General features: G+C 43.8%; 1 protein-coding gene across 1 annotated transcript in view; it reads left to right on the top strand.

Moving 5' to 3' along the window:
• AGBL4 (ATP/GTP binding protein like 4) overlaps positions 1-24,535 on the top strand; it is a 2,274,308-nt gene that overhangs the window by 961,888 nt on the left and 1,287,885 nt on the right. The gene's annotated exons all lie outside the window — the stretch shown is intronic.

The following is a 24,535-nucleotide window of genomic DNA, read 5'->3' as shown; positions in this document are numbered from 1 at the left end:
TGTGTGTAATAAAACCAAAGAAGAACAGCAAAGAACAAAATAAAAAAGAAAAGAAAAAAAAAACAACTACCTAATAAGTAAAGAAAGAAGTGCAGGTCTCGGAAAATAAAGTTAAGCCGAAAAGAGGATGGAAGAGGGAAGGAGAGAAGAATGGAGAGAAAGGAGGCAGAGTTAGCTGTATGAAGAAGTAGAAGAGGTCAAGGGGGTGAAGTGATGTCTATAAGTGATCTGAAATAACCATGAGGCATATATTCAAAGCACTTTGGGAGGCTAAGTTCCATAGGTTTCTATGGAACTTTGGGAGGCTAAGTGCTTTGAAAATGAGCCTCCAGGTCTTCATCTGATTTTGAAATATGTGAAATGAAGGTTCCAGTCTGAGTTCCAATGGAAATCCATAATTGGGCTCCGGCGTAACCGAAAGCAGTATGATGAGTAGTTTCCAAGTGTAGTTGACTGTGAGGAGGGACAAATATGAGGGTTTGGGATAAGTACAAGGCTTGTGATGGAGTTTCAGGGATCAGTAGGATTGGAAAGACATTTGGGTGCCGTAGGAAAGTGACCCTTCTATACCAATGTTAAAAATTTGTACTTAATTCAGGCGGAAATTGGAAGCTAGTGTTCAGACCTTTGGTCCAGGTCTCTCTTTCTCTCCCCTCTGCTTCTCCACCTCCCCCAGGTCCAGCATCTCTCCAGCTCCACAACCAACCGCTGGTCCACCAAATGACTGGCGGGTCACGTCAGAGACAGAGCTGAAAACTACCTTTTCCTCTGATGCGTCCTGCTTTTCTGATGCAACTTCCTGTGGGCAGAACATGGCAGAGGAAATGCTCCACTGGTCAGAGAGAGGCAGCTTTCAGCGCTGTCTCTGCTGTGACCCGCCACAGTGTTTAGAGAACCAGCGAGCGGGTGAGGAGCTGGAGAGATACTGGACCCAGGCACGGGGAGAGGAGAGGAAGGAAAGGTTCAACTGCAAGGCGGCCCTTAATATTGGGTGGTCCTGGGAATTGTGCCAGGCTCACTCAATGGTAGGTACGCCCCTGGAAATCATCTACTTTAGCAGTAGCTGCATCTACCACAGAGGTGGCTGCACATGGTAGTAATAAAAAAAATGCATGGTGTATTGGGATCATGTTTGAATGAATGGCACTCTGACAAAAGAAGGCAAATGGAACACTGAACCCTCCTTAGGAGACCTCCTGGAAAACACAGGACTCTTAGGGCTTTATTCAATAAAGATGTTTTTCATAGGTTCAGAATTAGCATTGGCAAACCTCAACTAAAGCTGTTCCTTTACATCAGCTTACAGAACCTTTAAAGGCCTTTTGCAGATGCCAGGGAAACTGCATGTTCAGATTTCATTTGTATTGGTAATAGTTCAAGGGGCAGGCTAAATCTCCTGGTTTCACCTTGGTGCTTTAGCAGAGATCAACAGCTGACCTCTCCTGTCAAGGAATCATTTTTATTACTTAGGGAGCTACAAGCAAGGGTGAGCAAGTCAGGTCAGGCTAGGTCAGAGAGCTAACACACAGCCTTCCTGCCTCCCCAGTGCTGTGTCTGTACCATATAGTTTGGTTGAGATATCACTGTGGAAACCTCTATTGGTTTGACACATTCAATTTTGCCTTTATTTTCTATCATAAGCAGTGCATGCCTTCTACCTTCCGCTCTGTTATTTAATAAATTGGCACGTTTAAGTTGTCCTTAAGCCTGTTGAGAATCTCGCTAGTGTTCCTGCTCTCTATATGTCACCATTAAAAATTAAGGATATGATATTCCAAAAAGCTTTATGTTCCCAACTTTGGGAGTTATTCTAATAAATTTACCAGGACCAAGTGCCCCTTTTAGTGTGCTATCATATAACCGTTATCTGTCATCATTTTCTGTGTTTCTAAGGGGCCCTTTTACTAAAGTGTGTTAGGCTGTAAAGTGCAGTTTAGTGTGTGGTAGCAGCTAACGCATAAACACGCCAACCACTTTTCTGGTATTTTTAAAGTTACCACACCCTAAGTCACTCATTATGGGAATTTTGTGTTAGGGGGTGAAACTAGGTGGAGCATGGACAGAGATTGGGTGTGGAGAATGTAGAGCGGTTAGGGGCCCTTTTACTAAGCTGTGGTAAAAGGGGGCCTTTGCTAGCATTAGCATGTGTGCTGCCGCGGCTAAGAAAGCACACAGAATGTTGAGTATTATTAGGAAAGAGATGGGAAACAAACACGAGGATGTTATAATGCCGTTGTATCGCTCCATGGTGCGACCGCACCTCGAGTATCGTGTCCAATTCTGGTCGCCGCATCTCAAAAAAGATATAAAGGAATTGGAAAAGGTGCAGAGAAGGGCGACGAAAATGATAAAGGGAATGGAACGACTTCCCTATGAGGAAAGGCTGAGAAGGTTAGGTCTTTTCAGCTTGGAGAAAAGGCGGCTGAGGGGTGATAAGATAGAAGTCTACAAGGTAATGAGCGGAGTAGAGCGGACAGATGTGAAGTGTTTGTTTACACTTTCAAACAACAACAAAACCAGGGGACACAAGATGAAACTAGAATATGGTAGATTTAAAACAAACAGGAAAAAGTTTTTCTTTACTCAGCGTGTAGTTAGACTCTGGAACTCGTTGCCGGAAAATGTAGTGACAGCAGCTGGCCTTACGGAATTTAAAGGGGGTTTGGACAGATTCTTGAGGGAAAAGTCCATTGAACATTATTAATTTTTTTTTTGTGTCTGTGTGTGTGTGTGTGGGGGGGGGGGGGGGGGGGGGGGGGGGGTTGCCGGGTTCTTGAAGCCTGGATTGGCCGCTGTCAGACACAGGATGCTGGGCTTGATGGACCCTTGGTTTTTTCGCAGTATGGCGGTGCTTATGTACTTATGAGGTGTGCTGAGGCCCCCTTTTACTGCAGCTGGTAAAAGGCTATCTATTTTTGATTAAAAGAAATAGCCGTGCGGTAAGTGAAGCACTTACCGCATGGTCATTTTGGTGGGCAGCCCTTGCCACCATCCATTGAGAGGGTGGTAGAGGCTACTACTACTACTACTATTTAGCATTTCTATAGCGCTTCAAAGCATACGCAGCGCTGCACAAACATAGAAGAAAGACAGTCCCTGCTCAAAGAGCTTACAATCTAATGCTAACCTGCCCAATTACTGCCGTTAAGTTCTGGTGCTACAAAAATAAAAAAAATTTCCTGTAGTGCTGGAAATGGCACTCGATGGGGATGGGAACTCCCACCGGGCTCTAGTTCCTGATTGCTGTGTGCCAGCCGTTTAGTAAAAGGGTCCCTTAACGCACTGCGTTTATACGTACTAACAGACATAATTTAATTCTGGCGTTCAGAATCTGCTTAACTATCAAATTCAAGGCACAGGACAATCGCACATTATAAGCAGGTACTTTCTCTGTCCCTAGAGAGCTCATAATCTCAGTTTTTGTACCTGATGCAATGAATAGTTAAGTGACTTGCCCAGGATCACAAGGAGCTGCAGTGGGAATTGAACCCAGGACACCAGGATTAAAGTCCACTACCATTAGGCCGCTCCTCCACTCCTAAGAACATAAAAATAGCCATACTGGGTCAGACCAATGGTCTATCTAGCCCAGTATCCTTCAACATTCCATGATATCAATCCCAGGGCAAGCAGTGGCTTCCCACATGGCCATCTCAATAACAGGCAATGGACTTTTCCTCCAGGAACTTGTCCAAACCTTTTTTATGTCTTGCAAGCTCAGTGCTTGAACTCTCGGCAGCCATTTTGAATCAGCACCGGCAGCAAGACAGTCTGCAGGCAAGAGGGGGGTCTTTCCTGCCCTGAAGATGTCACTAGACCACCAAGGGCACTACAATAAGGTACAGGAGGGGAGGGGTTGTGAATGAATGAACTCATGTGGATGGAGGGAGGCTGGAAAATTGGGGAGGGGATATACATGGGAGGAGAGAGGGAATCTGGCTTTCTTTGGGGAGGAGGTCAAAGTGACAGGGGGTGGGATGGGGTGTATGGGGCGGGGTTTGTGTCCTCTTTTTCCTTAGGGCAAATATGGTAACCCTACTGAGGAGAGATTCCTGCCACTCCTGGCAATTCAGTGGATGATAAATCAGCAAGGGTCCTGGGAATTTAGACAGAAGTGAACTCCCTCCCCTCCCCCCCCCCAAACAAATCAGGCAAACTGTGCCTATGCAGTAACTATAATAGTCATGGAAATATATAACAGTAATAGAGCAGGGTACAGGCTTTTTTTTCTAACTAATCCTTCAAATGCATGGGATCTGATTTAAACTTGAATTCAGTGCCAGATTATAAACATTTAGTCAGTGATAGAGCAAATGAAGGAGATTTTTGAAAAATGCAGAACTATAAAAAGAAAAACACACCTTATTTAAAAAAATGAATAAAAACATAGGAAATCAAATATATTCCAGCAGAAAAGCAGGGGTTGGGGGGGGGGGGGGGGGCGCAGAGGACTGGCATCTTTCATGCCTTGTTATGCCACTCAACCAGGTCTGGGCCCAGGATGCCCTCTCTCTTTCACCCTCCTGCGCTTCTCTCTCAGAACCCCTACCTCCCCTCGCTTCATCTTCAGCGAGAAAAAGCTTCCAATCCCAGCGGTAAGAAGAAGGGAAAGGAGAAGCCGAGTCAGCACTTACTTTCCTGAGACCTGATCCGCTGCCACAGCACACCCTTGCGGGAAAGTTACTTTAAAAAGTGGGGGCGGGCCGCAGCAGAGGAAGTTCCCGCGTCAGTGGACCATGCCTTAGGATAGTAAGTGCTGACTCGGCTTCTTTCCTTTCTTCTTACTGCTTGGATTGGAAGCTTTTGCTCCAGGTTGAGGAAGGGTGGATCGGAGACAGGAGCTCAGGAGAGAGAAGGGGCATCCTGGTCTGGGTAAGGGAGAGGGATGTCGGGCATGTCACGTGGGAGGGAAGTACTGGGCTCCCCACTGCCCTGGGCCCTCGGGCATTACCCAGTTGCCCAAATGGTCAGTGCACCCCTAGCCCTGTGAGGGGGGAAACTCGGAGGCATAACCACAGACTAGGAGAGCATTAGAAGGCTTTGAAAAATAATTTTCCCCACCCCTGCTCCAAGAAACCCATCATCATATTTGTGCCCCTGAACAAATATCTGCTTGACGGTCCTCCCGTCTTATACCCTCATATCCAACTTATTTCTAAGAAACCCTTTATGTAAATTTATTTATTTATTTATTTATGAACATTTATACCCCACTTTTTTCCACTTGAAGCAGACTCAAAGTGGCTTACAATGCACAGTGAAATCAGTTACAATTACATTACATTAGTTAGGGGCAAAAGAACAGGATAAGAAGGGAGGGAAGAGAGACTAAGATGGACGGCAGAAATCCAGGTGATGATGGAGATCCAGGCAAAACAGAGTGGCTTGAACAGGTCCAGGCAAGGCGATCCTCAAACAGGAACTGCAGCAGTGCCCAGATAGCACAGACGAAGCACTGAGGAAACAGCAGCAGCATGCGGCCAGGAGAGAGGCAACGATCACCAGAGGCTGACAAAAGCTGGAGGCAGGCAACACATGCAATGGAGTCAAAGGAGCAGGATCCAAGATGGTGGTTCAAACGGTCCTCCACAGCTCCAACCGTTAGGGCCCTCCAAACCAGGGCTCTCCGCCACTGCTCCATCAGACTGGCAGAAGAGGAAGTGCCAGCGTTGTCAGCGGTGGAACAACTCCAACGCAACGGCCAGAAGATCGCCTGGGCCAGGTCAGCAAAGGCAGCAGACTCCCCATCGGAAAAGATGAAGAGCGGGGGAGAGGCAGCCGCGGCAAACAGACAGCAAACCTCGGCGCCCCGGACCAAGACAGGCTCAGGCCCGGCGATCAGCAGGCGATCGACGGCCAAACGCAGACGGATTTCCCGAGGGACCTCAAGAGCAACAGAACAGGCCACATGAGCAGGGACAACGCGATCGGGCTGACAGCCGGCCCACCGACACGCAGGAAGCAATCTACGCTGGCCAGAGCTCCCCCCATGATTTTACGCACCAAAACTGGTGAAAAGGGGTGAAATCAGGATTCCGCAGCAATGAGGAAAACCGGCGCAAACAAAATCGGGCCATCATACAGCCAACAGGTAACTGAACGACGGTTAGCTCCGAGATGGCATGAGGAGTTAACGGTTCGTTAGACTGTTAGTCAGCCACCATCTTGATTATAGGAAACCTCAAAAGCCTTATAGGTGCTTCTAGTAGAGAAATCAGGATATTTTGTAAATCCTATTAAAAATCTAAGGAAATGGTCTTAGTCAGGTCTCACCTGGCTCAACACATACTGGAAGAAAATTGACAGCCATTATATAAACACCTTTCATACGCTCAGTTATTTGCTATATAATTCAGTTTTGTTTGTTTTTTTAACTCTTAACACTTTAATTTAAACCAGAGTACTGTACTTTAGCGAGGCATTTGATTATTTCAAACAATTAAAGGTCAAAGCCCCTAAAACAGAAAATATAATTGGCAAAAATATGCTCAATTCTGTGATAGCTCAAGTATGAAAAATGAAAAATGCAGGAGACGTTCTACCATTTGAGCTAAGAGAGCAGGATAACGTTATTTTATTTTGACCTTCTACATGGAAAAATATTCTTATGTTCTTATTCAGAAATGGCCAAGGTTCCATATAGAAAAATAGACTAGTTAATACGTTTCTGTGAACATAAAGATCAGTATATTTGTGAGATTCAACTCAGCATATTCCATATGGGCTATAATTTTAAAATTAGTGGTTGGGGGAGTGAGATAAGCAGAATCAATAAATTAAACTGTAATCCCGTGGTTTGGTTGAGAAAGGTTAAAATAAACTTGCTTGATTTATTCTGAATTTTAAACAGTTTTTCTTCAATGTAATCAGTGCTCTACCACTGTCATTGCTCATTAAAAAACAGAGATTTTCATTCCAACATTTGATTGAGGATGTTTTTTTCCTCTCATTTGCATTTTGCTTTTTACAGAGTAAGCATCTTGCCTTCAGAGTTATTAGATTTTTCCCCCTCCCTTGTCTGTCTATAAAACCCATATGCTGGGAGGAAATAGTGATTTACAAAGATAGTACAATAAAAGATTGAATGAAGATACTGACTGCCGGGGTCCTAATGCAAACAGGTCTGTCTGATGGACTGCCTTTGACAGAATGATGGAAAGGGGGCCTTGTGGCCTACTTAGCTGCCCTTCTAATTGGCCTTTATGAATATTTAATGAAATCAAGATGAAATTCAATCAGAGCTTTTAAGTGCTGAATCTTAGGGAAAAGCAGGGTATTACTAGAATTTCCTGGCTTCTGTACATTGTAAAACTGTAAAACCTCTCGTGCACAAAACAAACAGCTTCATACAAGACACCACAGACTTTCTGAATAAATAATATCTAGCTACAAATAATGGGCACTGCGGTGGGCACCAGGACAGCACCCCAATATGCCAACCTCTTTATGGCTGAGCTGGAAGAGACATTTCTGAATACATACCAGACCAAACCCCTAAAATACTACCGGTACATTGATGACATTTTTATGATTTGGACTGAGGGGGTAGAAACTGTGAAACAATTTTACAATTCCTTCAATACATACCATCCTACAATCAGATTCAAAATTGACTACTCCCCAGAAAAAGTCAATTTTTTGGACACCACAGTCTCAATCAGCGATGGCTATATACAAACATCCATATACAAGAAACCCGCAGACAGATGCAGCTGCCTCCACAACTCCAGCTTCCACCCTTCGCATACAAAAAGATCCATTATTTACAGCCAAGCCACAAGGTACCACCATATCTGCTCTGACCCAGGGGACAGAGACAGACACCTTGAAATCCTGACTGCATCCTTCGAACAGAAAGGCTACAACCCCAAAATAATCTCCAAGAATATTGCCTCCTCCCTCAAAACACCCAGAGAAAATCTGCTATAGTACAAAGAAAAAAAGCCACAGACAGAATCCCCCTTATAGTGACATGCAACCCAGAGCAGGAAAAATTAAGAAAAATCATAAAAGATCTACAGCCTCTACTCCAGGAGGATGAATTACTGAAAGAGATATTCCCATCCACACCAGTGCTGGCCTTCTGACAGCCACCCAACTTAAAACACAAGCTAATTAGAAGTAAGCTCCCAACACAGACTCAAAAAGAAGAGAATGGCACACATCCTTGCAATATATCCAGCTGCAAACTATGCCAAAACATTTCACAGGACCCCACGGTCATTCACAAAGGAAAAATATTCAACATTAAGGAATCTTTCACGTGCTCATCTTCCAATGTGGTATATATCATTCAGTGTAAAAAATGCAACGAAGGCTGCTACATTGGAGAAACAAATCAGATGCTAAAGAAGAGATTTAATTTACATAGAAACATATGAAAAAATGCTAGTACCCACCAGGATGTCACCTCTGTGGGGCAGCACTTTACAAAACCAGAATACTGCACCAGTGATTTCCTGGTAAGAATCCTGAAAGGGAACTTTAAAACAATACAGGAATGTAAGACCTTTGAAGTCAGAATGATTAAATATTTTGACACCCACCAGACAGGACTTAACAAAGATCTGGGTTTTGTAGCCCATTATAAACCATAAAATTGTACTGCTTTGTCACCCTCCTTTCTCCATGCACCCGACTCTTCCTGTCTCTCGACCTACCCACCCTCATCCTGTTAGACTGTCACTGAAATGCTTTGATGTTTCACTTATATATACTGTCATCTACCAACGTTTGCTTATTTCCGATCTGACGAAGAAGGGCAACCTTCGAAGCTAATCAAGAAATGTATTAAGTTATGTCCACTAAAAAAGGTATCATGTTATTTTCTTTTCCATGTTTTATTTCTATTGATTACCTTTAAAAGTGGACTAACACGGCTACCACACCTAAAACTGTACAGAAATCTCTGTGTGTTAGGAGGCTGATGCAGGCTCCTTGTCCAGGGAGTCAATTTCTTCCAAAGGAATCAACCTTTTTACTACAGAAAAGCAACACAATTTTCCATCTGCATGCATCAGTGGTATTTTATTACTCGCAGAGTATAATGTTTAAGCCATAAACAAGCACATGCTATTCCCTTTGAAAACACACCCTTAGCAAATGCTCGCGGTCTGTGCCAATATAACGGCTTTTAGACAACTTTTAAGGTCATATGGACAGTTTTCACACCTACCTAAGGTTTTGTTGTGTAATATTTCAGTGTCACATCGGTTCACATCTTAGATATAATTTGCAGTATCTCATTTCAAGGTATCATTTAGGCAGCATCAATAACATTACAGTATATTATGGCAATGAGGTAGAAAACTGGTCGACAGTCTTTTGCTGTAGTATATTCTTAAATTCGTTTAAACGTAGATTCTGTTTTTCTGAGAGAATCATCTGAAAATATGTTAATGAAAGAGAGAGAGTGATTTTTGAAGAAGAGGGTTGCTCATTTTTTGCAATTGCAAATTCAGAACCTTCTACATTCAACCAAACGAGATGTGATGGATCATGCAAAAGACCAAAAACGCAATCCAGTGATCGATTGGACAAAGTAAAAGAGCAATCAATATCAATATACTTTGATAACAAGAGGTAAAAAAACCTCTTTTAAGATGATCTTTCAAAAAACCTTCTTTCATATGATTAAGGGGAGAAATTATCAATGTGGGCTACTGTTAGGTTATTTAACACAGGGTTCCATTTTATTCAATGAGACCCTGTGCTATAACCAGATGTAACAGTAGTTCACGATGATAATTTTCCCTCTCCCCCCTACATCCTGTTGTCTTTAAGTTTTATTTTTATGTTTAAATCATTTTTATTAGTATGATGCAATGACATAACTGAATACAGTGATCAACGTCAAAATAAACAGCGGTGCAATGCCAACAGTAAACATATCTTAGGCGCAACAGATCCCTCCCTCCCTCCCACCTTTCCCCCCTCCCCAACAAAAGTCCTGGTTGGTCACCTGAAGGTGTGTGAGATCTGGGCTTAAAGATTTAGAATCCTACTATGTTCAGAGGGATGCAGTGTTGCCCAAAAATGTTCCCAGATCCTCTGGAAACGAATTCCTAGTGGGGAAGAAATGTCTCTTATACTTTAGTCTCTCCATAGTTTAAAAAATAAATCATTTGGGGAGCGCCACAATGTTAAATTAGATTCAGTAGAGTGTGATGTTGAAGAGAGGAGAGAGGATTGTAGATATATATTTAAGGAGTTTGATTCTATAAGGTTTTTTAATACAATTTGGGAGGGAGACTCTCCACCTTATAATTGAAAGAGAAAAACGCCTAGATTTCGACCCAAATCGGGAGATAGACGTTTATCTCACAAAAACGAATAAATCGGTATAATGGAAAGTCGATTTTGGACGTTTTCAACTGCACTCCATCGCGGAAGCGTACAAAGTTGACGGGGGCGTGTCAGAGGCGTGGCGAAGGTGGAACTGGGGCGTGGTTATCGGCCGAGGAGAGATGGGCGCCTTTCGCCAATAATGGAAAAAAAGTATGCGTTTGTAGCTAGAATTTAGGGCACTTTTCCTGGACCCTGTTTTTTCACGAATAAGGCCCCAAAAAGTGCCCTAAATGACCAGATTACCACCAGAGGGAATCGGGGATGACCTCCCCTGACTCCCCCAGTGGTCACTAACCCCCTCCCACCACAAAAAATGATGTTTCACAACTTTTTATTTTCACCCTCAAATGTCATACCCACCTCCCTGGCAGCAGTATGCAGGTCCCTGGAGCAGTTGTTAGGGGGTGCAGTGAACTTCAGGCAGGTGGACCCAGGCCCATCCGCCCCCTACCTGTTACAATTGTGCTGCTTAATGCTTAGTCGTCCAACCCCCCCAAACCCACTGTACCCACATGTAGGTGCCCCCCTTCACCCCTTAGGGCTATAGTAATGGTGTAGACTTGTGGGCAGTGGGTTTTGAGGGGGATTTGGGGGGCTCAACACCCAAGGGAAGGGTGCTATGCACCTGGGAGCTCTTTTACCTTTTTTTTGTTTTTGTAAAAGTGCCCCCTAGGGTGCCCGGTTGGTGTCCTGGCATGTGAGGGGGACCAGTGCACTACGACTCCTGGCCCCTCCCACGAACAAATGCCTTGCATTTATTCGTTTTTGAGCTGGGCGCTTTCATTTTCCATTATCGCTGAAAAACAAAAACGCCCAAACATGGACGTCTATTTTTTTCGAAAATACGGTTCGGTCCGCCCCTTCACGGACCCATTCTCGGAGATAAACGCCCATGGAGATAGACGTTTTCGTTCGATTATGCCCCTCTCTGGGTGTTAGAAATAAGGGATGGGGAGGCAGAAGTAGAGGCAAGAAGGTGAGAGATGTCAAGCACACTATTTTCTGAGTTAGTATTTTGATTGGGTACCATGAGGAAACACAAGTGGGTTCACAATCTGTGAGTATTTCATACGTCATAGGCAAATTCAAGCTAGACAAGCTGTTGGAAAATTGTCCCTCAAATTTTATTGCACTGTTCCCACTTATTTTTATGTACAATACAGTATGTAAAATAAAGAATAAACAATGAACATCCATAATTCCCCCTCATTGAGGGAAATCAAAACTATCTAATCTTTATCAAAGATAATCCCGATGATAGGCCTTTGGGAATCTTGAATTAAATACGTGGAACTGCTGCTTTCAAAACATAATTGATGCAATTCATGGTAAAAGACGATGATAAGTCACTTTAAGAAATATATGGAAATCTCTGTACTAATATTATCATTATTACCATAATCGAAACCTTCACCTGTTGACCGTGAAAAAAAGTTTGCCCATCAGGGAATTCACGCTGTTCCTGGAGAACAATTTTCTCCTTTATCTGGGTCTGAACCATGTACAATGTACAACGGTTATATTTTATAATAAGTACGAAAAAATATTCCATGATATGGCTGCATAATTTCAGTCATGTCTGGAGGCCATTATTAATTACTTTTCTTTTTCTAAACACTTGCACAGTAAGGACAAAATTTACTTTAAAGAATGTATTCCATTTAAATTACTTGTGCTTCCTAGTGGTTACTTACTACAGCAATAACACATTAATACGGCTTTTATTTTCACTGTACTGCATGAGCAGCTTGAGGAAATGTTAATTATATCAGAAGATTCACTAAAATTTGGTTTCTTGTATTTTTATTTATCATTGATCACAGTTAGTTATTGTATACCTGCAGGAGTCAATATTCAGTCAGCACACAACCATCTGGCACCAGCTCTTAAATGTATATTTATCTATTTTTTTATGTATTACATTTGTATCCCACATTTTCCCGCATAGCAGTAGGCTCAATATGGCTTACAGGTTCCGGAGAGGAGAGTGCCAACTCCAGGAATATAAAATATATATATATATTGTGAAGATAATTTTATATACAGATATTTTTACCTACATATACTTCTATACATGTGCAAAATGCCTGGAATGATCCCATGCATACAAGCCTGCACATTGACAAGTATGTGTGTACTTTTACAAACCTTTACTGTACCAGAGTTCTGGGTTCGAGGCTGGGCATAGGGGTCCTTTCACCAAACTGTGCTAAAATGTGGCCTGTGCTTTGATTAGCGCATGGATTTGCCGCATTCTCTGGCAATGTTCTAGCATGGCTGAAAAATTTTAATGGCCACATGCTAATTTCCTCAGTGTGTAGCCATTACCACCTGAAGCCCTTACCGTCACCTATTTAGGAGGCAGTAGAGCTCCTGCGTGGCTCCTGTGGTAATCGAGTAGCGGTTGGTAATGTGCCTGTACTACCTGATTAGTGCAGACATGCCTACTCTCTGCCCCCAGACACGGGAGTAGTGCAAACTGATGGCCCAACTGCCCCAGAATGCCTCAGCGTGACCTGTGGTAGTGCCCTTTTACAACACGGTAGGCCCACGTTGGGCCTACCATGCCTTAGTATATAGCCCTTAGTGCAGGCAGAGTCAGTTTTTACTTTTTTTTACTTGTGTGGATTATTATAAAGCCCATCCTTTTTCTCCCCCAACCACAGCCCCATACTAGAGAGAAAGTATCAGGCCATTCAGTTGGACGTCCAACCTAATAATATTTGTATAATTTTTTAAAATACATGACTAGCAAAATGACCCTTTACTAAAGCTTAACGTGTGGTAAATGCTACATGTCCTATTATATACCTATAGGCCACATGGTACATAGCGCATGCTAATGTCCATTAGCACGAAGTAAGCCTTGGTAAAAGGGCCCTAAAATTAGATGTTCACCTGCTGCCAGCTCATTTGAATACTGAACCAGTAAGTTATTTTAGGGGTACAATAAGCTATTAACAGGAATCATACAATTAGAATGACTGGGAGGGAGTGCAGCATGGTTCAGGGATCTGGCAAAGGATTAGAAAACAAAGCTCAAATCTGGATCAGACTAGAGTTACTGATAGCTCTTTGGTATCCAGTGTGTAAAATAAGTTGGTGATTTCAGTCCTGGTGTCAGCAATTGCATAATCATACCAAGAGATCACCATCACCATTGTTTAGTGGTCTCAGCAGAGAGTTCCCTCGGGTTCTCCCAGCACGGCAACTGTTTGACTATACACACTTAGCATTTTGCCAGTTATACTTTGCCAGATGCTCAGCATTTTGGAGTTTGACATTATTGCTATGGATGCACGATTCTCCTACTAGCCTGTTCCCTCTATGAGTTACTGACAGCCCCTGAGGAAAGCTTGCTGCCGAAACACAGCCCATGATGGGTCACGACTGTACACTGGGTAACTGTAACATCAGGGTATGCTAGGGAGGTAAAATTCCTTGACAAAATCAAGGATTGCTTTATGGAGCAGCTGGTCTAGGAGCCAACAAGAGGAGGAAAAATTCTAGACCTAGTTCTTAATGGAGCGAATGATCTAGTGCAGGAGGCAATGGCGCTGGGACTGCTTGATAACAGTGATTATAATATGATCAGATTTGATATTGGCTTTGAAGTAAGTACACACAGGAAATCCAATATGTTAGCATTTAACTTTCAAAAAGGAGACTATGATAAAATGAGAAGAACGGTGAAAAACACTTAGCAGCTTCAAAGATAAAAAATGTACTTCAGGCATGGATGCGGTTCAAAAATACCATCCTGGAAGCCAAGATCAAATATATTCCATGTATTAACAAAGGAGGAAGGAAAATCAAACGACAGCAGGCATCATTAAAAAGTGAGGTGAAGGAAGCAATTACAGCTAAAAGAAAATTATTCAGAATATGGAAGAAGGATCCGAATGAAAATAATAAGAAACAGCATAAGGAATGGCAAGTCAAATGATAAGGAAGTCAAAGAGGAACTTTGAAAAAAGATTGCGTTGGAGGCAAAAACACATAGTAAAAAAATTTTTTTAGGTATATTAAAACATAGAAAGTAGCAAGTTTATCTGATGTTACTTAATAGTATTTGGAAGTAATCGTAAAATCAAATTTTTTAGAGGGAGGAAAAGACCTCAGATGCTCAGCTCGTTGTCATTAATTTAGCAACAAAAATGCCATGCGAATGTCCTCAGTGGTCTGAAAAACCTCCTCGATTTTTCTAGTCCTTTAAGTGCATACATTCTTTTCTGTTCATTGTTTCACATTATTCGATCAACTAAGAATTAAAGGACACTTATCTTTTTCTTACAAGATGCTTCATTCAGTTTCTCCGGTTTGCTCCACAGACCACCTCCATTTCACAATATGCTTCTTCGGGAGACAAACCGTCAACTTTTCATTCTTAGTGTCCTAGTTAAGGTATAGTAAAATCAAGAATTCGGCAAAAGAATCAGTTGGACCACTAGATGACTGAAGGGTAAAAGGGGCACTCAAGGAAGAAAAAGCCATAGCAGAGAGATTAAATGAATTCTTTGCTTGATCGTCATCAAGGAAGATTTGGGAGAGATATCGGTGCCAGAAATGGTACTCAAAGCTGACAAGTCAGAGAAACTGAATGAAATCTCTATAAACCTGGAAGATGTAATGGTGCAATTTGACAAATTGAAGAGTAGCAAATCATCTGCACCAGATGGTATTCATCCCAGAGTACTGATAGAATTCAAAAATGAACTTGCAGAGCTATTGTTAGTAATATGTAATTTATCTTTAAAATCAAGCATGGTACCAGAAGATTGGAGGATGGCCAATGTAACGCCAATTTTTTAAAAAGGTTCCAGAGGTGATCTGGGAAATTATAGACCAATGAGCCTGATGACGGTGCCAGGGAAAATGGTAAAGACTATTATAAAGAACAAAATTACAGAGCATATTCAAAAGCATGGATTAATGAGACAAAGGGGCATAATCGAACAGGGCGCCCAAGTTTTCCTGAGGACGTCCTTGCAGGACATCCCGGCGAAGGGACGGGGAAACCTGTATTATCGAAACAAGATAGGCAGCCATCTTTCGTTTCGATAATATGTTAGAGGACACCCAAATCTCAACATTTAGGTCGACCTTAGAGATGGTCGTCCCCAGTTTTCGGCAATAATGGAAACCAAGGACGCCCATCTCAGAAACGACCAAATCCAAACCCTTTGGTCGTGGGAGGAGCCAGCATTTGTAGTGCACTGGTCACCCTGACATGCCAGGACACCAACCGGGCACCCTAGGGGGCACTGCAGTGGACTTCACAAATTGCTCCCAGGTGCATAGCTCCCTTACCTTGTGTGCTGAGCCCCCCAAAAAACCCTACCCACAACTGTACAACACTACCATAGCCCTAAGGGGTGAAGGGAGGCACCTACATGTGGGTACAGTGGGTTTCTGGTGGGTTTTCGAGGGCTCGCTGTTTCCTCCACAAATATAACAGAGGGGGATGGGCCTGGGTCCGCCTGCCTGAAGTGCACTGCACCCACTAAAACTGTTCCACGGACCTGCATACTGCTGCGATGGACCTGAGTATGACATTTGAGGCTGGCATAGAGGCTGGCACAAAATAATTTTAAAGTTTTTTTTAGGGTGGGAGGGGGTTAGTGACACAAATCGGGAGATGGGTGTCCTTCTCCCAGGGTCGCCCAAATCGGCATAATCGAAAGCCGATTTTGGGCGTCCTCAACTGCTTTCCGTCGCAGGAACGAACAAAGTTCACGGGGGCATGTCGGAAGCGTAGCAAAGGCGGGACTGGGGCGTGCCTAACACATGGGCGTCCTCGACCGATAATGGAAAAAAGAAGGGCGTCCCTGACGACCACTTGGGCGACTTGGTCCATTTTTATTTTACGACCAAGCCTCAAAAAGGTGCCCAAACTGACCAGATGACAACCGGAGGGAATCAGAGATGACCTCCCCTTACTCCCCCAGTGGTCGCCAACCTCCTCCCACCCTCAAAAAAAAACCTTTTAAAATATTTTTTGCCAGCCTCAAATGTCATACTCAGCTCCATGACAGCAGTTTGCAGGTCCCTGGAGCAGTTTTAGTGGGTGCAGTGCACTTCAGGCAGGCGGAGCCAGGCCCATCCCCCCCACCTTACACTTGTGGTGGTAAATGTGAGCCCTTCAAAACCCACCAGAAACCCACTATACCCACATGTAGGTGCCCCCCTTCACCCCTTAGGGCTATGGTAGTGTTGTACAGTTGTGGGGAGTGGGTTTTGGGTGGGGTTTGGGGGCTCAGCACACAAGGTAAGGGAGCTATGCACCTGGGAGCAATTTGTGAAGTCCACTGCAGTGCCCCCTAGGGTGCCCGGTTGGTGTCAGGTGGACCAGTGCACTACGAATGCTGGCTCCTCCCACGACTAAAGGACTTGGATTTGGTTGTTTCTGAGATGGGCGTCCTTTGTTTCCATTATCGCCGAAAATCGGGGATGACCATCTCTAAGGATGACCATCTCTAAGGTTGACCTAAATTTTGAGATTTAGGCGTCCCCGACCGTATTATTGAAACGAAAGATGGCCGCCCATCTTGTATCGATAATACGTCCTCAGGAAAACTTGGGTGCCCCTTTCGATTATGCCCCTCCACATGTGATAATTCACTTTTAACTGATGGCATGTTGTCGATTTAGAGCAACATTTGGATAAGAGTGTCATAACCCTTAGTATACACGATTTGTGCCGGAGCATCAGAGTTCAGCAACTGTTTTGTGTGAGAACAGTTAAAAGTAAAATATCACATAGATTTGACTGCATAATATCTAAGGACCCCCGACGCAGGCACATGCCAAAACATGGCTGTAGTAGATCAATTATTTAATACATATTTTCATCAATGTCTTCTTTACTACTACTACTTAACATTTCTAGAGCGCTACTAGGGTTACGCAGCGCTGTACAATTTAACAAAGAGAGACAGTCCCTGCTCAAAGAGCTTACAATCTAATAGACAAGTGAACGGTCGGTCCGATAGGGGCAGTCTGGATTCACTGAACGGTAAGGGTTAGGTGCCGAACGCAGTATTGAAGAGGTGGGCTTTAAGCAAAGACTTGAAGACGGGCAGGGAGGGGGCTTGGCGTAAGGGTTCAGGAAGGTTGTTCAAAGCATAGGGTGAGGCGAGGCAGAATGAGCGGAGCCTGGAGTTGGCGGTGGTGGAGAAGGGTACTGAGAGGAGGGATTTATCCTGTGAACGGAGGTTACTGGGCGGGAACGTAAGGGGAGATGAGGGTAGAAAGATAGTGAGAGGCAGCAGATTGAGTGCATTTGTAGGTAAGAAGGAGAAGCTTGAATTGAATGCGGTATCTGATCGGAAGCCAGTGAAGTGACCTGAGGAGAGGGGTGATATGAGTATATCGGTTCTGGCCTTTTCTGCTTTTGTTTTGTCTTTGATGATTCTGCAGAGTGTAGTTCCGCACCGTCCTCTTCCTCATGCAATGATTAGATAATCTGAGGGCCATTACCCAGTGATGTCAGTTACAGAGAAAATAAACCAGTATTTTTATAATGTGACTTCATTCCCTGGAAGACACTTAAAAGCCTAATTCTCTGTGCCCAGGAAATGAAATGCACTGATGCCAGTATATCTACAAATGCCACTCCTTTTCTGTTACCAATTCATACAAGGATTCCCTGTCAGTACAAAGAAAGAATAGAAAGGAACATATAAGCACTTCTGAAATTATTACTAAAAAGCAGTAATTTATGTTCTGTGGCTGTTTTCTCAAGAACAGTGATTGTTGTATGTGCCACAGGAAAGCAAATTTGTATTAGACAGGCTGCTGATTCAGGACCTAAGCCTATGACATTATCTTTAATCATTTGCGTTCTATTTAATATCCGCTTTTTATCTGGCCTGTACAACTTATAATTATTGCCAGCAGGCACAAGAGAGAACAGAGGGAAACATTAAAATATTCCTTTTTTTCCCCCCTTTGATAGCTAAGAAGTACTATGAGGAAGATAGGGAGTGCATATTAGAAATAGTCTGGATAAACATAGTAGATGATGGCAAAAAAAGACCTGCACGGTCCATCCAGTCAGCCCAAGAAGGTAAATTCATATGTGCTACTTTTTTATTTGTACTGTCCTCTTCAGGGCATAGACCGTATAAGTCTGGCCAGCCCTATCTCCGCCTCCCAACTACCAGTCCCGCCTCCCACCACCAGCTCTGGCACAGACCGTATAAGTATGCCCAGCACTATCCCCGCCTCCCAACTACCAGTCCCGCCTCCCACCACCAGCTCTGGCACAGACCGTATAAGTCTGCCCAGCACTATCCCTGCCTCCCACCACCGGCTCTGGCACAGACCGTATAAGTCTGCCCAGCACTAGTCCCGCCTCCCAACCACCAGCCCCGGCACAGACCGTATAAGTCTGCCCAGCACTAGTCCCGCCTCCCAACCACCAGCTCTGCCACCCATTCTAGGCTAAGCTCCTGAGGATCCCTTCCTTCTGCACAGGATTCCTTTATGTTTATCCCACGCATGTTTGAATTCCGTTAGGATGAATGGAAGATAAACTGTGAGACAGTAACAGTTAAGGAAGATGTCCTCCATCTCTATTACATCAATTCAATGGAGGTTATAGGCCAATGTTCTTCATTGCAAGACTTGGGGGCCAGTAGCTGCCTAACTCTCTTGTCTCAATACATACTTTCCTCCATCCTTGTCCAGAGGCTTGCAACCTGTACTGTCTCCAGAACAACTGTTCTGTTTTCCTTTAGGATTGTATGCTTTTCAATGAGTTTGAGTTGTATAGCACACAATCTCCCATGTTATTCCTGCAAGACTGTGGGAACAGTGAAGAAGTTTGGACACCACTGTCACAAAATGCCAGCCACACGCCTGGGGTTACCCCGCAGCCACATAGGTCTATCCCCAGCACAGCTCAGATTAGCCTGCACTTGCCGCTTGTGCTCTATCACCCTCCTCCCACTGACTGGGTCACAACTGCCTCTGGGCAAACCTCCTACTCTCAAATTTTCCCCAGTGATTTCTAGGTTACTGGGGCCACATTCCCAGTTTTCCCACAGTTCCCAGAAAGCACTCACAGAGACCCAACACACAAACTATCAGGATTCTTTATCAGTCCAGACAGGCAGAGTAAACAAACTAAACAGGTTTATTGTCACACTTGAACAATGAAAAAAAAAAAAGTGCAGTCAGCAAACAATACCAGGTAACTGAAATCTAAATTGATTATAACACTAACTAAACATTTGGTTACTTCCTAAAAAGTACCTGAGGAGATCAGGACATATATAGCTGTTCACCAGTTATCAAATATAACTGCTTCTTACAGGGCTTCAGCAAAGAGCTCTCTCTCTCTCTCTCTCTCTCTCTCTCTCTCTCTCCCCCCCCCCCCCCCCCCCCCCCCCCGGGGCTGAATCTGAAGCAAAAGCCAGTACAATTGAAATGAGAAAAAAAAAAAAAGCTCCTGGGCCAATCAAAAGCCAGTCGACAACAACATTTGAAAAAAAGCTGGTTATATCACTCAGGCATTTCCTTATCTGTATTAACTGAGGAAAGAATGGTCCGTTCTTTGTAACACCCTAAAATATAACATGCACCACCTGCTGGCCAAACTGGAGAAATGCACTTCAAGATATAATAAAAGGCAATTCTACAGGCTTAAAACACACTGTTCTGTCACAACCACATTTATTTTATTTTATGACATTTGATATACAGCAAAAGAGCCAATGAAGGTGACTATGCAGTGTACAACAAAACATAATAAAAGGAGAAAGACAGCAGAAAAGAGAAAATAAGAGGGGAAGCAGCTACTAGGAAGAAGTACCAAGTCTAGACGGAATAAGTGAGTTTTAAGGAGAGACTTGAAAGCAGGGGCGAAGCCAGACACCCAATTTTGGGTGGGCCTGGGCCCAAGATGGGTGGGCAGAAGAACCTCGCCCCCTCCCACAGGTGATTTGGTCTCTCCTTCTCTCGCCTGCATGCCATATGGTCTCTCAAACATCCCCCCTCTCCTGAGCAGCAACTAATACACACTGCTCATGTTGGCCCCACAGCCTTCCCTCTGATGCAGCTTCCTGTTTCCACCTAGGCAGAAATACATCAGAGGGAAGACTGTGCGGCTGGTGCGAGCATATGTATGTCACTGCCCACTGCAGGTGAAGATCTGCTACTTACAAGGTATGCAGGAGGGACACTTGTTGGGAGTTTTTGGCTGGTGGGGCTTGGGGATCCCTGCCAGCCACATGATATGTATGCTGCTACTGGGTGGGCCTCAACCCAAAGTGGGTGGGCCTGGGCCCACCCAAGCCCACCCTTGGCTACGCCACTGCTTGAAAGTCTTCATGGAGGTTTCAGATCTGAGTGAGGGAGGGTGTTCCATAAGTGAGGGCCGAGATAGCTAAATACACTTTCATGGGAGATGGTTAAATGGAGAGCATAAGGAGAAGAAGGGAGAGTAGGTTGGAGGAGGAGGAGCAGAGTTTGGATCAAGCTTATTGAGAGCCACATGATGCTAGAAGAAAACAGAAGCAGCTGTCCTAGAGGCAGTGCCTGTAGGAAGACTATGGAACAGGTCATGAGATATTAACAAACCAAGGGAAGACAAAGGGGCGCCGGTTGATATTGTGTATCTGGATTTCCAAAAGGCGTTTGACAAGGTACCTCATGAAAGGCTACAGAGGAAATTGGAGGGTCATGGGATAGGAGGAAATGTCCTATTGTGGATTAAAAACTGGTTGAAGGATAGGAGAGAGTGGGTTTAAATGGGCAGTATTCACAATGGAGAAGGGTAGTTAGTGGGGTTCCTCAGGGGTCTGTGCTAGGACCGCTGCTTTTTAATATATTTATAAATGATTTAGAGATGGGAGTAACTAGCAAGGTGATTAAATTTGCTGATGACACAAAGTTATTCAAAGTTGTTAACTCGCGACAGGATTGTGAAAAATTACAAGAGGACCTTACGAAACTGGGAGACTGGGCGGCTAAATAGCAGATGACGTTTAATGTGAGCAAGTGCAAGGTGATGCATGTGGGAAAAAAGAACCCGAATTATAGGTACGTCATGCAAGGTTCCACGTTAGGAGTTATGGACCAAGAAAGGGATCTGGGTGTCGTCGTCGATAATACACTGAAACCTTCTGCTCAGTGTGCTGCTGCGGCTAGGAAAGCGAATAGAATGTTGGATATTATTAGGAAAGGTATGGAAAACAGGTGTGAGGATGTTATAATGCCGTTGTATTGCTCCATGGTGCGACCGCACCTTGAGTACTGTGTTAATTCTGGTCACCGCATCTCAAGAAAGATATAGTAGAATTGGAAAAGGTGCAGCAAAGGGCAACTAAAATGATAGCGGGGATGGGACGACTTCCCTATGAAGAAAGACTAAGGAGGCTAGGGCTTTTCAGCTTGGAGAAGAGATGGCTGAGGGGAGGTATGATAGAGACATATAAAATAATGAGTGGAATGGAACAGGGGGATGTGAAGTGTCTGTTCACGCTTTCCAAAAATACTAGGACTAGGGGGTATGCGATGAAACTACAGTGTGTAGTAAATTTAAAACAAATTGGAGAAAAGGTTTCTTCACCCAATGCATAATTAAACTCTGGAATTCGTTGCTGGAGAACGTGGTGAAGGCGATTAGCTTAGCAGAGTTTAAAAAGGGGTTAGACGGTTTCCTAAAGGACAAGTCCATAAACCACTACTAAATGGACTTGGGAAAAATCCACAATTCCAGGAATAACATGTATAGAATGTTTGTACGTTTGGGAAGCTTGCCAGGTGCCCTTGGCCTGGATTGGCCGCTGTCGTGGACAGGATGCTGGGCTCGATGGACCCTTGGTCTTTTCCCAGTGTGGCATTACTTATGTACTTATAGCTTAAATGGATGATGGTCTCTGACTGGGAGGAGAGGCAGGTGGGATTTGAGAATGATTGAGATAGGGTTGGGGGAGAGTGTGTATTGGGAGAAGAGATGAGCAAAGCTAGTCACTAACCAGCTATATCACGTGAAATAACCAGTTAGGTGTGAATATTCAGCGCCAAACCGGCTATGTTGAGCAGGCAAAATAGGTTGCTTAAATAGCAGACCTACCATTGATTGCTAAAAAGTTAACCGGTTAGCGGTGAATATCGGCATAGCTGGTTAACCTTTTAGCGACCAAAATAAACCCAGATGTTCAATGCCAGTCGCCAGAAACGGTTCAGCATTGAATATCCGGGTTTAACATCAGTGGCAGACAGTAAACACGCTGGCCGCCACAGGTTGAATATCAGGCCTAGTGCCTTTATTTTTAAGTTACTCTGCTTATTTAGCAAAGACAGTTTAAGGAATAGGGTTATTGTTTGTTTATCACTTAAAGCCACTATTACAGATCCATAGGCTAGCAGTTAAGGGACTATTGTAGAGATTACCATAGCACCAGTGTAGAGCAGAGCTGAAAGTCACAGGAAACCTCATTTTACAGTGTAATTCCTTTCCACCCACCCCTGGCCTGAGCTCTGATTTATAGGCTCTTGAACTAATTAGAAGGCTAGAAAGTTAATTATGGAATCTCTATCAGCTAGTAACTAGCTCTTAGAAATAGTCTACTTAGGTCTATAGAGGGAGACCTATAAAAAACAATACAAATAATAAAATATAATTTTAAAAACCCCTGAATATTTGCATAGCTTAGAATATAACTAACAATTGTAGGGGACTTCAGGCTACACATTCCCACTCCATTAACAACTTAATCAAGAAGTTATCAATAATAAAAAGCAGACAGCAGTCCAGCAGCGAGATGGTGGCTATTTAGTCTTTTGCATTGAGTGTCACATGTTTGATTATCTCCCATTTGATGAGAGGGTATGTGTATATTCTGTGCAAAGAGCTCATGGTATTCAGAGAATGGGTCCAATTCCTGGAGTCTAGAGTAGCTGACTTGGAGGAACTGAGGCAGACAGAGAGGTATATAGAGGAGGCCTACAGAGACATAGTAGAGAAGTCCTACCTGCAGTCTGGCAACCTCTACTCTGCCCTGGAGGAAGAAGGTCACCTGAAGGGAGAGCATCACCTTGGAGAGGTAGGAAGTGATTCTGTAGCCAGGACCTGCTCCTTAGGGAATGCAATATCTTTGCACACTGAGGAGGTGTGTCCAGGGGCTTCTGCCCAGGAGGGAAGGGTTAGGATGGCCATATTAGTTGGAGATTCAGTCATTAGGCATGTAGATAGCTGGGTGGCTGGTGGATATAAAGATGGCTTGGTCACTTGCCTGCCTCATGTGAATGGGGCGGACCTCACACATCACCTAGATTTTAGACAGTTCTGTGGAGGAGCCAGTTGTCGTGTTCATGTGGGTACCAGCAACATAGGAAAATGTGGGAGGGAGGCTCTGGAAGCCAAATTTAGGGCCCCTTTTATCATCAGCATTGCTGGGCACTGAAATTGGGTGGCGGAGCAGTTGGGGGGAAGAGGGGGTGGTGGTTGGGAGGCGAGGATAGGGGAGGGCAGACTTATACGGTCTGTACCAGAGCCGGTGATGGGAGGCGGGACTGGTGGTTGGGAGGCGGGAAATACTGCTGGGCAGACTTATATGGTCTGTGCCCTGAAAAGGACAGGTACAAATTCAAGGTAAGGTATACACATATGAGTTTGTCTTGGGCAGACTGGATGGACCATGCAGGTCTTTTTCTGCCGTCATCTACTATGTTACTTTATCCAGTACTGGAGTCCACAATAACCAGTGCAAAACATACAGGACTAATTATCTAGTTTGGTTGTTGGTTGAGATAAAATACAATTTATCCTAATAGTTATTCTTTTTCTTACTCCTAAAAGTTGCAAATAGGCCAACAGGTGGGGTTAATTTTATAATAGAGCACCTATAAAATGTCTCAAAAGTATCTATTTTATACTCTTTTAATTTATGTTTATTAATCTTCTTTTTGTATTATCAAATCACTAAAATATTTAAGAGTCCCTGCCTTCAGCAACTGAAAAGCTAAATTTATGTGATCAAGCATAAACAATATGGCCCTTTTTCTAGAAGCATCCTCACATGTAAACGGTAGCATTTAAATATCTGGTGAGACCCATTTCAGAACAAGGAGCATTCACACATGAGGAAGCTGACTGCATTTAAATAGCAAGGGACCATGGATAAGGCAGAGAGAAGAAACTTTGCCTGGGCAGGCCTATAGTTCATGTGTGAATTCC

Source organism: Microcaecilia unicolor, chromosome 6 (assembly GCF_901765095.1).
Source record: "Microcaecilia unicolor chromosome 6, aMicUni1.1, whole genome shotgun sequence".
Classification (NCBI taxonomy): domain Eukaryota; kingdom Metazoa; phylum Chordata; class Amphibia; order Gymnophiona; family Siphonopidae; genus Microcaecilia; species Microcaecilia unicolor.
The sequence above is the reverse complement of the archived record's forward strand: the minus strand, read 5'-3'. Positions and strand labels throughout refer to the sequence as shown.